This window comes from Hypanus sabinus, chromosome 18 (assembly GCF_030144855.1).
Source record: "Hypanus sabinus isolate sHypSab1 chromosome 18, sHypSab1.hap1, whole genome shotgun sequence".
Taxonomy (NCBI): Eukaryota; Metazoa; Chordata; class Chondrichthyes; order Myliobatiformes; family Dasyatidae; genus Hypanus; species Hypanus sabinus.
The window spans coordinates 66,132,123-66,146,176 of NC_082723.1; the positions used below are offsets into that span (position 1 = coordinate 66,132,123).

At 43.8% G+C, this 14,054-nt stretch overlaps 4 non-coding genes across 4 annotated transcripts; all 4 read left to right on the top strand.

Annotated features, from left to right (window-relative positions):
• The first annotated feature begins 1,465 nt into the window (after positions 1-1,465).
• trnaf-gaa (transfer RNA phenylalanine (anticodon GAA)) lies at positions 1,466-1,538 on the top strand. Its single transcript has one exon. It is a non-coding gene; the product is annotated as a tRNA-Phe (tRNA).
• A 3,391-nt stretch (positions 1,539-4,929) lies between these two features.
• trnaf-gaa (transfer RNA phenylalanine (anticodon GAA)) lies at positions 4,930-5,002 on the top strand. The gene has a single exon. It is a non-coding gene; the product is annotated as a tRNA-Phe (tRNA).
• A 1,047-nt stretch (positions 5,003-6,049) lies between these two features.
• Positions 6,050-6,122, top strand: trnaf-gaa (transfer RNA phenylalanine (anticodon GAA)). Its single transcript has one exon. It is a non-coding gene; the product is annotated as a tRNA-Phe (tRNA).
• A 5,117-nt stretch (positions 6,123-11,239) lies between these two features.
• Positions 11,240-11,312, top strand: trnaf-gaa (transfer RNA phenylalanine (anticodon GAA)). Its single transcript has one exon. It is a non-coding gene; the product is annotated as a tRNA-Phe (tRNA).
• The last annotated feature ends 2,742 nt before the right edge of the window (positions 11,313-14,054 follow it).

Below are 14,054 nucleotides of genomic sequence, written 5' to 3' on the forward strand. Positions count from 1 at the left end.
GCAAAGGGTAAGGGGAGGATGGAAAGCTCCCTAGGGGAAGCAACAGCAGATGTGACTCTGGAACTGAGTCTGGCCCCGTGTCTCAGGAGGGTAGAGAACTGACAAGGATGGCAGCTGTAATAAAACTAATATGGTGGGGAATGGGAGCCAGTGTGATGGAGCTGAGGATAAGCCAGCAAGTAGATGATGGGTGTAACATGAATGTAAGGAAGCACAAGACAGTAATTGGATACAAATGCAGACAGAGCAAAGAGTTAAATTGTACCACAGAGGCAAAATTCACAAGGGTGTAGAATGCAGGACAGAAGGTACTGTATTAAAATGTGCTCTTTATTATACTTGGGGCACAGTTGTCCGGTATGAAGTTGTGGACATCACTGAGTTGTTGTTGAAGAAAGGTCAAAGTTGGGAGCTGAACATCAAAAGATATACTTTGTATTGAAAGGACAGACAGGAAGGCAAAGGCAGTGATGTGACTCTGCTGGTTAGAGATGGAATTACATCTTTAGAAAGTGGTGACATAGGGTCAGAGAATGTTGAATCTTGCAGGTGGGGTCAATAAACTGTAAGGGTAAAAAAAAACATTATGGGAATCATATACTGTATAGGCCTCCAAATAGTAGCCTAGGTGTGGAGTTGTGATTGCACAGGGAGCTGAAAAAGGAATGTAATAAGGGTAATGTCACAACTGTAAATGAGGGCAAACTAGCCAATGATATAAAGCAGGAACCATAGTGCAGACCATTATCTAAATGGGGAGAACGTTCAAACATCAGAGGTACTTAGGAGTCCTCGTGCAAGATTCCCGAAGATTAATCTACAGATTGCCACAGAGTAATGTATCTGTGGAATGCTCTGTCACAGATGGTGCAGGACAAGCCTGTGGGTATGTTTAAACCAGAAGTTGATAAATTCCTGACCGGTGAGGGCATCAAAGGATATGGCAAGGAGGAAGGTGCATGGAGTTGAGGGGGATGCAGGATCAGTCATGGTGGAATGACAGAGCAAACTCAATGGGCTGAATGGCCAAATTACACTCCCATCTCTTATGGTCTAAGGCACAGGAAAGGTACAATACTGCACGTGCAGCAATGGTGAGATGGAAGGCTGAGGCGAACCACAGTTCTGCAGATACAGGAATGGTGAGGGACAAAGCACAGGGCAGCACAATGTCATAGATACTGGAAGGATGAGGTTTTAAGGAGAGAAGATCTACATATGCTGGAATACTGAGGTACAAGGCAGAGCAGAACCACAATGCTGCAGACACAGCAACGGTGAGGATCCAGGCAGAGGAGGAGCAAAATACTGTAGGTAGTTCAATGGTGAGGTACACGGCAGGTGAGTATACAATACTGCAGATAGAGGAAAGGCCAGGGTTAAAGCGCGAGGAAATAGAATACTGCAGATGCTGCAATGGTGAGGTACACCAGAGTGGAGAATAACAATACTGCAGCTGTGTTCAGCCGAAATAGCTCAGTTGGGAGAGCGTTAGACTGAAGATCTAAAGGTCCCTGGTTCAATCCCGGGTTTCGGCACTGGGACTTATTTATTGGGCTCCACTTTAGTGTGACTCTGTTACAGTTTGTGTTGTCAGAGTTCAGATTTTGGTGTTCAGTTGCAACGTCTTGTGTAAGAGAGTTTGTAATTCCTTCCACTTTGCACATGGGTTTCGTCCAGCTGCTCTGGTTTCCTGCCATGGTCCAAAGACGTACTGATTAGTAGGTGAGTTGGTGTTTTCAATTGTCACACCATTAGGGTATGGTTAAATCGACCTGTTCCAGCTCGGCACAGTTTGGTGGGCCAGAACTTCCTGTTCTTCATTGCATCTTGCAATGAAATAAAATAAATAATATTCTGTAATGGTGAGGGATGAGGGAGTGGAGGAGTACAATACTGCAGATACTGCAACAGTGGGGTTTAATGCACAGGGGAAATATAATCCTGCAGATACAGGAACTGTGAGGTGCAAGACAGAGTTAACAAATTTCTAAGTTTACAAATTTCAGGACACATACCAGTGATAATGAACCTGATTCTGAGATTCTGGAAGGGTGAGGTTTAAGGAATGACAATACTGTAGATACTGGAATGGTGAGGTATAAGACAGAGGTGAACCACATTCTGACAGATATATTAGCTGAAATAGCTCAGCTGGGACAGCATTAGACTGAAGATCTAAAGGACACTGGTTCAATCCTGGGTTTTGACACTGGGACTTATTTATTGGGCCCCACGGTTACATAGCAATTGGGGGATATTATTGCAGCTCGAGGCATCACAGTTTGAAGCTCAATTGTGGCATCCTCTGTATGCAGGATTCTACGTCATTCCCTTGTACAGAGACCCTCCAAAGGTAGTATGATTAGAGGCTTAATTGTACTTTTAATCCATACCACAATTAGGTTAGGGTTAAATCGGTGAATTCCTGGGTGGACGGACTGGCGTGTTCTGTGCTCTTTCTCTCAACAAAATGAAATAACGAATGTTTTGTAGTGGTGAGGGATGAGGCAACAGCTTTAAAAATTACGAGGTTTTTCTCAGTGGGAGTCATTGATTGTAGTAATGTGCAGATGTAGTTGAAGAGTTCTCGTGCAAGTCTGGCAAAAAGCTTTAAAAACCGTCTCCATAAAAGAGGAGTTCTGTCTAGTGGAGCGGTCATCATCGGAGTGGTCTGAGTCAGAGTGGTAAGGTTTCGGCTCAACAGGGTTTTGGCAAAAGCTGGGAGCAAGGCAAGTAGGTAAGTTCATTCCTTACTTCTTGTTTCATTTTTTTCTTATTTACTTGATGAGAGAATAGGGGGCATGTCTAAAGGGCCAGTGTTCTGTACTGGGTATCAGATGTGGCATTTCATCCAGACTCCCAGCCTCCCCAGTGACCACATCCGTACCAGGTGCATCGAGATGCAGCCCCTTAGAGACCGTGTTAGGGAACTGGAGATGCAGCACATTGACTTCTGGGTAGTTAGGGAAAGTGAGGCAGTGATAGGAGCTACAGGGAGGAAATCACCCAAAGGCTACAGGAGGCAAATAAATGGGTGACTGTCTGCAGAGGGACAGGAGAGCTTCAGATAGTGGAGAGCACCCCTGTGGTCTGCTCCTTCAACGATAAATACTCCATTTTGAGCACTGCTGGGGGGAGGATGGAAAGCTCCCTGGGGGAAGCAACAGTGGATGTGACTCTGGCACTGAGTCCTGCCCAGAGTCTCAGGAGGGTGGGGAACTGACAAGGATGGCAGCAGTAATTGAGGACTCTATAGTTAGGGGACAAACAGGTGATTCAGTGCAGGTGAGAAAGAAACACAGATGGTGGTTTGCCTCCCAGGTGCCAGGATCTGTGATGTTTCTGAACAGAGAAGGTGAGCAGCCAGAGGTCGTGGTACAAATTGGCACCAACAACATCGGTAGAAAAGGGAGGAGGTCCTGAAAGCAGATTACAGGGAGTTAGGAAGGAGGCTGCGAAGGAAGACCTCAAGGGTACTAATCTCCAGCTTGCTGCCTGTGCCAGATGACATTGAGAATAGGAACAGAATGAGTGGACAGAGAAATGAGTGATTGAAGAATAGAAGCAGGAGGCAGGGATTCAGATTTCTAGATAATTGGGACTTCTTCTCCCACAGATGTGACCTGAGAACAGTTTGGGAGTGGTTTAAACTAATATGGTGGGGAATGGGAATCAGTGTGATGGAGCTGAGGATAAGCCAGCAAGTAGATGATGGGTGTAACTTGAACGTAAGGAAGCCCAAGACAGTGATTGGGTACAAATGCAGACAGGGCAAAGAGTTAAATTCTACCACAGAGGCAAAATTCACAAGGGTGTAGAATGCGGGATTAATGGAGCTGTATTTAAATGAGCTTAACATTCGGAATAAGCCGGATGAACTTGTGGCGCAATTGGTCGGTATGAAGTTGTGGGCATCACAGTGTTGTTGCTGAAAGAAGGTGAAAGTTGGGAGCTTAACATCAAAGGATATACTTTGTATTGAAAGGACAGACAGGAAGGCAAGGGCAGTGGTGTGGCTCTGCTGGTAAGAGATGGAATTACATCTTTAGAAAGAGGTGACATCGGGTCTGAGAATGTGGGGTCAACAAACTGCAAGGGAGAAAAAAAAACCATTGTGGGAATCATACGTAGGCCTCCAAATAGTAGCCAAGATGTGGGGCTGAGTTTGCACAGGGAACTGAAAAAGGAATGTAATAAGGGTAATGTCACATTTGTAAATGAGTGGAAACTAGCCAATAATATAAAGCAGGAACAATAGTGCGGACTATTATTTAAATGTGGAGAAGATTCAAACCTCAGAGGTACAGAGGTACTTAGGCTCCCAGAAGGTTAATTTAGAGACCACCACAGAGCAGTAAATCCACGGAATGCTCTGCCACAGGTGGTGGAGGACAAGCCCGTGGGTATGTTTAAAGCAGAAGCTGATAGATTCCTGATCGGTCAGGGCATCAAAGGATATGGCAAGGAAGCAGGTGTATGGAGTTGAGGGTGATGCAGGATCATCCATGATGGAATGACAGAGCAGACTCGATCTGTTAACTGTCCTAATTCTGCTCCCATCTCTTATGATTTAAGGCACAGGAAAGGTACAATACTGCAGATGCAGCAATGATGAGATATAAGGCTGAGGAGAATCACAGTTCTGCAGATACAGGAATGGTGAGGGACAAAGCACAGGGCAGCACAATGTCATAGAAACTGGAAGGATGAGGTTTTAAGGAGAGAAGATCTAAATATGCTGGAATACCGAGGTACAAGGCAGAGCAGAACCACAATGCTGCAGACACAGCAACGGTGAGGATCCAGGCAGAGGAGGAGCAAAATGCTGGACTGGTGAGGTACAAAGCACAAGAGAAATACAATACTGCAGATGCTGCAATGGTGAGATAAAGAACCATGGAGAATAACAATACAGTAGCTGTGTCAGCCGAAATAGCTCAGTTGGGAGAGCGTTAGACTGAAGATCTAAAGGTCCCTGGTTCAATCCCGGGTTTCGGCACTGGGACTTAATTATTGGGCCCCATGATCACTTAGCAGTTGTTGTGACAGTGTTACAGTTTGTAGTAACAGTCTGTGTTTGGATTTAAATTCTGGCATCCTGTGTAAGTAAGTTTGTCCGTCCTTCCAATGTACACAGTCCCATTGTCCACAGCCAGATTAGTTAGTAAGTTAATTGTACTTTTTAAATCATACGTCCCGGGTGGAACAGCTTTAAAAATCAAAAGGTTTTCTTACTGTCAGTCATTGATTGGAGTACTGTACAGACACAGTGGACGTGTTCCCATTCAAGTTGGGCAAAATGCTCAAAAAGCCCAGTCTGCGTAAAAGAGGGGTCCCGTCTAATGGAGCGGTCATCATCAGAGTGGTCTGAGTCAGAGTGGTAAGGCTTTGGCTCAACAGGGCTTCGGCAAGAACAGGTGGAAGCAAGGTAAGTAGTAAGTTCACTCTGTACTTCTTGTTTCTTTTTTTCCTTATTTAACTCTGAGAGAATAGGGGTATGTCTATAGAGCCAGTGTTCTGTTCTGGGTGTCAGATGTGGGATTTCCGCGAGACTACCAGCCTCCCTGATGGCCACATCTGCACCTGGTGCATCGAGATGCAGCTGTTTAGAAACAGTGTAAGGGAACTGGAGCTGCATCTCGATGACCTTCGGCTTGTTAGGGAAAGTGAGGCAGTGAGAGACACCCCAAGGCCACAGGAGACAGATAGATGGGGAGAGGGAAGGGGAAATGCCAGATAGTGGAGGGCACCCCTGTGGCCATTCCCTTCAACAATAAATACTCCATTTTGAGCATTGGTATTGGGGTGAACCTACCTGGGGGGAAGCAACAGCTGCTGTGCCTCTGGCACTGAGTCTGGCCCTGCTCAGTAGGGTAGGGAACTCTATGAGACTATATAGTTAGGGGGTCACATAGGCGATTCTGTGGACGCAACAAAGACACAGAGATGGTAGTCTGCTTCCCAGGTGACAGGGTTCGTGATGATACTGAGCCCGTCCACAATATCCTGAAAAGGGAAGGAGAACCACAATCTGACAGATACATCAGCCGAAATAGCTCAGCTGAGAGAGCGTTAGACTGAAGATCTAAAGGTCCCTGGTTCAATCCCGGGTTTCGGCACTGGGACTTTTTTTTGGGCCCCATAGTTCCATAGCAGTGGTTGTGACACTATTGCAGCTCGGGGCTTCAGATTGTAAGTGGAGTTCACATCGTAAGTTTATACATCCTTCACTTGTACAGAGTCCCTCCAAAGATAGTATAGTTAGAAGGTTAATTGTATTTTTAAACCAGACCATAATTAGGTTAGGGTTAAGTCGGTGGACTTCTGGGTGGCCGGACTGGCATGTTCTCTGCTCTATCTCTCAACAAAATAAAATAACTAATACTCTGTAGTGGTGAGGGATGAGGCAAAGAGCTTTAAAAATCGGGAGGACTTTCTCAGTGGGAGTTGTTGATTGTAGTAATGTGCAGATGTGGTCGAATCGTCCTCTTGCAAGTCCGGAAAAAAGCTTTAAAAACCCAGTCTGCATATAAGAAGGGTACCGTTTAGTGGAGCAGTCATCATCAGAGTGTTCTGAGTCAGAGTGGTAAGGCTTTGGTTCAACAGGGTTCTGGCAAGAACAGGTGGGAGCAAGGTAAGTAGGTAAGTTCATTTCTTACTTCTTGTTTTTTGTTTATTTAATTGTTGAGAGATTATTGGGCATGTCTACAGACTCGGAGTTCTGTTCTGGGTGTCAGATGTGGGATTTCCGTGAGACTCCCAGGCTCCTCGATGGCCACAGCTGCAGCTGGTGAATCGAGGTGCAGTTCCTTAGAGACCGTGTTAGGGAACTGGAGCTGCAGCACATTGACCTTTGGGTAATTAGGGAATTTGAGGAAGTGATAGGAGCTGCAGGGAGGAAGTCACCCCAAGGCTACAGGAGGCTGATAAATGGGTGACTGTCAGGAGAGGGAAGGGAGAAATTCAGATAGTGGAGAGCACCCCTGTGGCCAGCCCCTTCAAAGATAAATACTCCATTTTGAGAACTGCAAAGGGTAGGGGGAGGACGGAAAGCTCCCTAGGGGAAGCAACAGCAGATGTGACTCTGGAACTGAGTCTGGCCCCGTGTCTCAGGAGGGTAGAGAACTGACAAGGATGGCAGCTGTAATAAAACTAATATGGTGGGGAATGGGAGCCAGTGTGATGGAGCTGAGGATAAGCCAGCAAGTAGATGATGGGTGTAACATGAATGTAAGGAAGCACAAGACAGTAATTGGATACAAATGCAGACAGAGCAAAGAGTTAAATTGTACCACAGAGGCAAAATTCACAAGGGTGTAGAATGCAGGACTTGAAGGTACTGTATTAAAATGTGCTCTTTATTATACTTGGGGCACAGTTGTCCGGTATGAAGTTGTGGACATCACTGAGTTGTTGAAGAAAGGTCAAAGTTGGGAGCTGAACATCAAAAGATATACTTTGTATTGAAAGGACAGACAGGAAGGCAAAGGCAGTGATGTGACTCTGCTGGTTAGAGATGGAATTACATCTTTAGAAAGAGGTGACATAGGGTCAGAGAAAGTTGAATCTTGCAGTTGGGGTCAATAAACTGTAAGGGTAAAAACAACATTATGGGAATCATATACTGTATGGGCCTCCAAATAGTAGCCAAGGTGTGGAGTTGTGATTGCACAGGGAGCTGAAAAAGGAATGTAATAAGGGTAATGTCACAACTGTAAATGAGGGCAAACTAGCCAATGATATAAAGCAGGAACAATAGTGCGGACCATTATCTAAATGGGGAGAACGTTCAAACATCAGAGGTACTTAGGAGTCCTCGTGCAAGATTCCCAGAAGATTAATCTATAGATTGCCACAGAGTAATGAATCTGTGGAATGCTCTGTCACAGATGGTGCAGGACAAGTCTGTGGGTATACTTAGACCAGAAGTTGATAAATTGCTGACCGGTGAGGGCATCAAAGGATATGGCAAGGAGGAAGGTGCATGGAGTTGAGGGGGATGCAGGATCAGTCATGGTGGAATGACAGAGCAAACTCGATGGGCTGAATGGCCGAATTCCGCTCCCAATTCTTATGGTCTAAGGCACAGGAAAGGTACAATACTGCAGATGCAGCAATGGTGAGATGGAATGCTGAGGAGAACCACAGTTCTGCAGATACAGGAATGGTGAGGTACAAAGCACAGGGCAGCACAATGTCATAGATACTGGAAGGATGAGGTTTTAAGGAGAGAAGATCTACATATGCTGGAATACTGAGGTACAAGGCAGAGCAGAACCACAATGCTGCAGGCACAGCAACGGTGAGGAACCAGGCAGAAGAGGAGCAAAATACTGTAGGTAGTTCAATGGTGAGGTACACGGCAGGTGAGTATACAATACTGCAGATAGAGGAAAGGTCAGGGTTAAAGCGCGAGGAAATACAATACTGCAGATGCTGCAATGGTGAGGTACACCAGAGTGGAGAATAACAATACTGCAGCTGTGTTCAGCCGAAATAGCTCAGTTGGGAGAGTGTATCTGGTTCAATCCTGGTTTTTGGCACTGGGACTTGTTTATTGGGTCCCATGGTCACATAGCAATTGGGGGATATTATTGCATCTCGGGGCATCACAGTTTGAAGCTCAGTTGTGGCATCCTCTGTATGCAGGATTCTACGTCCTTCCCTTGTACAGAGACCCTCCAAAGGTAGTATGATTAGAGGGTTAATTGTACTTTTAATCCATACCATAATTAGGTTAGGGTTAAATCGGTGAATTCCTGGGTGGACGGACTGGCGTGTTCTGTGCTCTTTCTCTCAACAAAATGAAATAACGAATGTTTTGTAGTGGTGAGGGATGAGGCAACAGCTTTAAAAATTACGAGGTTTTTCTCAGTGGGAGTCATTGATTGTAGTAATGTGCAGATGTAGTTGAAGAGTTCTCGAGCAAGTCCTGCAAAAAGCTTTAAAAACCGTCTCCATAAAAGAGGAGTTCTGTCTAGTGGAGCGGTCATCATCGGAGTGGTCTGAGTCAGAGTGGTAAGGTTTCGGCTCAACAGGGTTTTGGCAAAAGCTGGGAGCAAGGCAAGTAGGTAAGTTCATTCCTTACTTCTTGTTTCATTTTTTTCTTATTTACTTGTTGAGAGAATAGGGGGCATGTCTAAAGGGCCAGTGTTCTGTACTGGGTGTCAGATGTGGCATTTCATCCAGACTCCCAGCCTCCCCAGTGACCACATCCGTACCAGGTGCATCGAGATGCAGCCCCTTAGAGACCGTGTTAGGGAACTGGAGATGCAGCACATTGACTTCTGGGTAGTTAGGGAAAGTGAGGCAGTGATAGGAGTTACAGGGAGGAAATCACCCAAAGGCTACAGGAGGCAAATAAATGGGTGACTGTCTGCAGAGGGACGGGAGAGCTTCAGATAGTGGAGAGCACCCCTGTGGTCTGCTCCTTCAACGATAAATACTCCATTTTGAGCACTGCTGGGGGGAGGATGGAAAGCTCCCTGGGGGAAGCAACAGTGGATGTGACTCTGGCACTGAGTCCTGCCCAGAGTCTCAGGGGGGGGGGGGGGAACTGACAAGGATGGCAGCAGTAATTGCGGACTCTATAGTTAGGGGACAAACAGGTGATTCAGTGCAGGTGAGAAAGAAACCCAGATGGTGGTTTGCCTCCCAGGTGCCAGGATCTGTGATGTTTCTGAACAGAGAAGGTGAGCAGCCAGAGGTCGTGGTACAAATTGGTACCTACAACATCGGTAGGAAAGGGAGGAGGTCCTGAAAACAGATTACAGGGAGTTAGAAAGGAGGCTGCGAAGGAAGACCTCAAGGGCACTAATCTCCAGCTTGCTGCCTGTGCCAGATGACATTGAGAATAGGAACAGAATGAGTGGACAGAGAAATGAGTGATTGAAGAATTGAAGCAGGAGGCAGGGATTCAGATTTCTAGGTAATTGGGACCTCTTCTGCCACAGATGTGACCTGAGAACAGTTTGGGAGTGGTTTAAACTAAAATGGTGGGGAATGGGAATCAGTGCGATGGAGCTGAGGATAAGCCAACAAGTAGATGCTGGGAATAACGTGAACGTAAGGAAGCACAGGACAGTGATTGGGTATAAATGCAGACAGGGCAAAGAGTTAAATTCTACCACAGAGGCAAAATTCACAAGGGTGTAGAACGTGGGATTAAAGGAGCTGTATTTAAATGAGTTTAACATTCGGAATAAGCTGGATGAACTTGTGGCGCAATTGGTTGGTATGAAGTTGTGGGCATCTGAGTGTTGTTGCTGAAAGAATGTGAAAGTTGGTAGCTTAACATTTAAGGATATACTTTGTATTAAAAGGACGGGCAGGAAGGGATAGGCAGTGGTGTGGCTCTGCTGGTTAGAGATGGAATTACATCTTTAGAAAGAGGTGACATAGGGTCAGAGAATGTGGGGTCAACAAACCTCAAGGGTGAAAAAAAAACCATTGTGGGAATCATACGTAGGCCTCCAAATAGTAGCCAAGATGTGGGGCTGAGATTCCACAGGGAGCTGAAAAAGGAATGTAATAAGGGTAATGTCACATTTGTAAATGAGTGGATACTAGTCAATAACATAGAGCAGGAACAATAGTGCGGACTACTATTTAAATGTGGACTCCCAGAAGGTTAATTTACAGACTACCACAGAGCAGTGAATCCACGGAATGCTCTGCCACAGGTGGTGGAGGACAAGCCCGTGGGTATGTTTAAAGCAGAAGCTGATAGATTCCTGATTGGTCAGGGCATCAGAGGATATGGCAAGGAAGCAGGTGTATGGAGTTGAGGGTGATGCAGGATCATCCATGGTGGAATGACAGAGCAGACTCAATGGGCTGAATGGCCTAATTCTGCTCCCATCTCTTATGGTCTAAGGCACAGGAAAGGTACAATACTGCAGATGCAGCAATGATGAGATATAAGGCTGATGAGAATCACAGTTCTGCAGATACAAGAATGGTGAGGGACAAAGCACAGGGCTGCACAATGTCATAGAAACTGGAAGGATGAGGTTTTAAGGAGAGAAGATCTACATATGCTGGAATACTGAGGTACAAGGTAGAGCAGAACCACAATGCTGCAGACACAGCAACGGTGAGGAACCAGGCGGAGGAGGAGCAAAATGCTGCAGATGATGGAACTGTGAGGTACAAAGCTCAAGAGAAATACAATACTGCAGATGCTGCAATGGTGAGATAAAGAACCAAGGAGAATAACAATACAGTAGCTGTGTCAGCCGAAATAGCTCAGTTGGGAGAGCATTAGACTGAAGACCTAAAGGTCCCTGGTTCTTTCCCGGGTTTTGGCACTGGGACTTGTTTATTGGGCCCCATGGTCCCATAGCAGTTGTTGTCACATTATTGCAGCTCGGGGCTTCAGAGTTTGGAGTTCACATCGTAAGTTTATACATCCTTCACTTGTACAGAGCCCCTCCAAAGATAGTATAGTTAGAAGGTTAATTGTATTTTTAAACTAGACCATAATTAGGTTAGGGTTAAGTCGGTTGACTTCTGGGTGGCTGGACTGGCATGTTCTGTGCTCTATCTCTCCACAAAATAAAATAACTAATACTCTGTAGTGGTGAGGGATGAGGCAAAGAGCTTTAAAAATCGGGAGGACTTTCTCAGTGGGAGTTGTTGATTGTAGTAATGTGCAGATGTGGTCGAAGCATCCTCGTGCAATCCAGCAAAAAGCTTTAAAAGCCCAGTCTGCATAAAAGAGGGGTCCCGTTTAGTGGAGCGGTCATCATCAGAGTGTTCTGAGTCAGAGTGGTAAGGCTTTGGCTCAACAGTTCTACGGTAAGAACAGGTGGGGGCGAGGTAAGTAGGTAAGTTCAATCCACACTCCTTATTTAAATAAGAACTCCAGATTTTAATTAACTGTTGAGAGAATAGGGGAATGTCTACAGGGCCAATGTTCTGTTCTGGTTGCTCACCGTCCCCAGTGGTGACATCCGCACCTGGTGCATCAAGATGCAGCCCCTGAGAGACTGTGTTAGGGAACTGGAGCTGTAGCTCAATGACCTTCAGCTTGTTAGGGAAAGTGAGGCAGTGATAGACAGGGACTATTGGGAGGTCGTCACCCCAAGAGTACAGGAGATCGATAAATGGGTGACTGTCAGGAGAGGGAAGGGAGAACACCAGATAGTGGAGAGCACCCCTGTGACTGGCCACTTCAACAATAAATGCTCCATTTGAGTACTGTTGGGGAAGGGGGGGATCTCCATGGGGGAAGTGACAGTGACGATGCCTCTGTCACTTAGGAATCGGTATTCCTTTTTTAATATTAGAAAACTGATTAATATAATTTATACTTCATCACCTATAACCCCAGAATGTGTTATCTCATTAGATGCTGAAAAAGCCTTTGATAGAGTGGAATGGACATATTTACTTAATGCATTGAGAAATTTTAATTTTAGTCCTAATTTTATATCATGGATTAAATTAATATATTATAAACCTGTTGCTTCTGTTCTTACAAATAATTATAGATCCTCTTTTGTTCAATTATCTCGTGGTACGAGACAAGGTTGTCCTTTAAGTCCTTTATTATTTAATATTGCATTAGAACCTTTAGCTATTGCTATTCGTGAGTCTCCTAATATTTTTGGTATTACCCGTAATGAGAAGTTATACAAATTATCGCTTTATGCTGATGATTTGTTGTTATATATTTCTAATCCTAGTAGGTCTATTCCTGCTATTTTATCCTTGTTGGCTCAATTTGGTAGCTTTTCTGGTTATAAGCTAAACTTAGATAAGAGTGAGTTATTCCCTTTAAACGCGCAAACCTTATTGAGTGATAGGATGCCATTTAAAGTTGTTACTGATAACTTTATCTATTTAGGTATAAAAATCACCAAGAAATATAAAGATTTATTTGGACTGAATTTTTTACCTATGCTTCATCAAATTCAACAACTTACTACAAGATGGTCTCCCTTATTTTTATCATTAGTTGGTCGGATTAATGCTATTAAAATGATGATTTTACCGAAATTTTTATATTTATTCCAAGCTTTACCAATTTTCATTCCTAAATCTTTTTTTGATAATATTGATTCAAAAATTTCCTCATTTGTGTGGCAAAATAAAAATCCTAGGTTAAGCAAACGGCAATTACAAAAGTCTAAAAAAGATGGTGGTCTAGCTTTACCTAACTTTAGATTTTATTATTGGGCGAATAATATTCGTAACCTAATGTACTGGAAACTAGATTTGGATTCACCTGTGTGCCCACAGTGGGTAAATTTGGAATGTAGTGAGGTTAAGGGATATTCTATATTTTCCGTTCTTGGTTCTTTTTTTCCTATTGATTTAGCCAAATTCAATAAACAGATATCTAACCCTGTTGTTAAACATACACTACGAATTTGGTTTCAATTTCGCAAATTCTTTAATCTGAAAAACTTTGCTTTGGACAGCCCTATTTTATGTAATTTTTTTTTCAAACCTTCATTGACAGATCAAGCTTTTAGTATATGGAAAAGAAAAGGTATAAAATGTTTTCGTGATCTTTTTTTTGAAGGTATTTTGATGTCTTTTGATCAACTATCCAACAAATTTGAATTACCTAAATCTAATTTTTTTAGATACTTACAAATTAGAAATTTCTTACATAAAATTCTTCCGTCTTTTCCTAATTCAACTCCATCGGATTTTTCAGATTTGATTTTTACTTTTAATCCTTGTCAGAAGGGATTAGTAGCTTTTATTTATAACATGATTATGAAGATACAGCCAGAAATATCGGATAGAATTAGACAAGAATGGGAAAAAGAACTTCGATGTAATATATCAACAGATAAATGGGAAAAAATTTTACAAATGGTTAATTCCTCTTCTATTTGTGCTAAACATGCTTTAATACAATTTAAAATTGTACATAGAGCTTATATGTCTAAAGATAAGCTTGCCCGATTTTATTCGCATATTAATCCTCAATGTGACAGATGTCACTTAGAAGTGGCTTCATTGACTCACATGTTTTGGTCATGTCCCACTTTACATAACTATTGGAAGGACATTTTTGATGTCATTTCCTCAGT